This window comes from Athene cunicularia, unplaced genomic scaffold, assembly GCF_003259725.1.
Source record: "Athene cunicularia isolate RWA unplaced genomic scaffold, athCun1 SCF_3, whole genome shotgun sequence".
Classification (NCBI taxonomy): Eukaryota; Metazoa; Chordata; class Aves; order Strigiformes; family Strigidae; genus Athene; species Athene cunicularia.
The window spans coordinates 429203-432041 of record NW_020799377.1 but is presented as its reverse complement, the minus strand read 5'-3'; positions in this window follow the sequence as shown (position 1 = coordinate 432041).

The window sequence follows — 2839 nt, the reverse complement described above, 5'->3', positions numbered from 1 at the left end:
AAAAAAAAAAAAAAAAAAAAAAAAAAAAAATCAGTCAGACCCCCTCAATGGGACTGATCAGCCAAGAGATAGAAGTCACCCAGTGGGAAACACCAAACACTGTTTTCATGGACTTAATTTAGGGCCCAATTCAGCAGTCCCAACTCCCATCGCCTGGGGCCATCAGTTCTGCCTTCTACGTTTCAGCGCTTTGCAGCAGAGTTGTTTAAAAAAAAAAAAAAAAACAACCCCGAGATGCAAACCAGAATCCAGGAAACATCTGCCATCTGATTCCAACACTTTTTAGGAAAAATGACATTTTTGGTTTTGGCACTGTTTGGTTCATTTAAACAGCACAGCTGATCAGCATTTGGGCCCAGTCCTACAAGCGCCTTTACATCCCTCTCAGCACTTTACATGTAGAAGTAGCTTCACTGACTGGCAGGATCTGCCAACAGAATAAGATCCAGCCTTGCAGCCATCCCCTGCCACCGCCTGGTACAACAGCAGGAAGAGGATGACCCTCCCCTTCACCAGAGAACGTGAGGGCAGCCAGCAGACCCTTGCCAAGGTCTATCCAGAGCCACAGTCCACAAGACAATTTAATTCAAAGTCCTGCAAGTCACACTTATGGTGCTAATTCCACCCCGTTTCTCCAAGAAAAGGGCAAATTGTATTCCCTTTCATTCCACAAATGGCCTCTAAGACATGCCATGGTGAACATGGGAGCTGCCCCAAGACATCCAGGTTTAATGCCCCCACCATCACCTGTACAACGGTGCACCATGGAGTCTGGTCGTACACCTACACCTTGCTCAAAACACCTTCCAAGAAACAGTTAAATATTACTTTTTCTTGACGTTTCTTTAAAGGAGTATTTTTAATGCATCAAGGAAAGCTAATCCTTTCTACCCAAAAGTCTCCACAACAGACTTACAGCTCCTTGGACTTTAAGGACCCTCAGCCCATGGTCATCTTGTCTGATCTACACTGCAGGGGCAAGGACAGCATCACCCCTTGGATTTTAGTGGAGGGAATTCATCTTCTTTTCCAAGCAAATAAATACAAAACTTTCCGGTAGCTTATATTCAAACTGGGTCTCAGAACTTTGCCCAGGAAAGCAGGACTCCCTTGCACAAACCACCCAGTGATGTCAAGAGTATTCATCATGAAAGCAAGAATCATGAGTAAAAATAGCAAGGACACTGCACACACCTTTTTTTTTAAGCCTCACACCTACTCTCTCGGTCAGCTGTCAAGAACTGCTTAGGGTTTCTTTCTTTCTTTTTATTACTATTTAATTTTAGAGCAAACGCTTCTGATTCTTAAAAATGGAGAAACTGTGAACACATTTTCCAAACCAGCCCTCTCAAGGACGCTTTGTTTAGGTCTTGCAAAAAGGCCAATCTCAAAATAAACTTTTTCAGGAGTTTTTTTTTTTAATATCAGTGACAAGAGTCTTTCTCATACTTCTGCACTCCCCTGTTTTGCAACCCAAACATTTTTAATCACTGTGGGAGTCATATCTGAGGCACAGAAAATAAACCAAAGAGAAATCTTCTGGTAAAAAAAAACCCACAGGATGGATTTGATTGTTTTCGTCAGAGACGACTGTCATTCAAAAATCAACAGTTTCAAACGATGAGTTTTAAATATTGACAAGGTACCACTGGCTGCTCTAATCCTAAAAATATCACGCTCCTGGGGACCAGCATATTACAATGATAGAACAAACTTAGTACTTGCAAATAGCATCACTATTAATGACAGCATTTCATTTTCAGCACCGAGGACCCTGTTGCACCAGCCGATAGACTCTGTATGTGACAATATTCACAGTAATAAAATACTGACACCTCCATCGCCTTCAGGTCATCTAAAACATGGGCCCTGCGGTCACCACATTAATTTTCTCTGTGCACCTTCAGAAACAAGCCTCTGGCTCCTCTGCTTCCAAGTTTTGGCTATTTGTCCCAGGTTTTGGAGCTTTCCACAACTCCTTTACATCGTCACTTGGACACAGTCAGGGACCAGCCACCTCCTTCAACCACCGCCACCCTTGGAAATGCCCTCAGCTGCTCTCCAAACACCCCCTTACTTCACATTAACATGAGTTTAGCCAGCAAAAAGTCCTTGAAGAAACAAGACAGCATCTTCTCTACCACATCCCGTCCCTCAGCAAGGTAATTTCACACCCCCTTGCTGATGCTCTCGTATCAGGCCAGCAACAGTGATGCAAAATACAGATTCATATTTCACGGGCCAGCAGCATGCTCAGCACAGCACAAGCCAAGGGTGTAGGAAAAGCATCCCCAGTCTAAAGACTTGTTGGTGCTGTGGTGTTTATTCTATTTCTAGTAACACCACCATAAAGTTTTAATAAATGCTTCATTAAAACATCAACTGTCTGTCCAGCCAGTCATTTATCACTCATAATCACAGCTACATAACTATACACTGTCTCCTACAGATGTTCTTACATCTGTGCAAAACACTCTCCACCTCTGCAACATCCTTACATCTGTTGAATATTTGTAAATGTTTTCTCAATATATAAATGAGGTTATACTGTCTTGCTTATAATGCATCTACTGTCCCACTACCCCGCGCACCCCCTTAAATCATTAAAAAGGTATTTCCTCGTTGTTTACGATGTACTAGTCTCTTGGCAGCTCTTTGCCGTATCTATTTAAATGGCTTTTAGATTTTCACTTAGTAACAGATTACACCAAGCCTCCATCTTATCACAGGAGTTATTAGGACCTAATCCTTTATAAGCACTAAAGTTATTAGACTTGTGAGAATATTTTCTTCCCTTCCATAAATAATCTGTTGGAGAAAAAAAAAAAAAAAAAAAAAA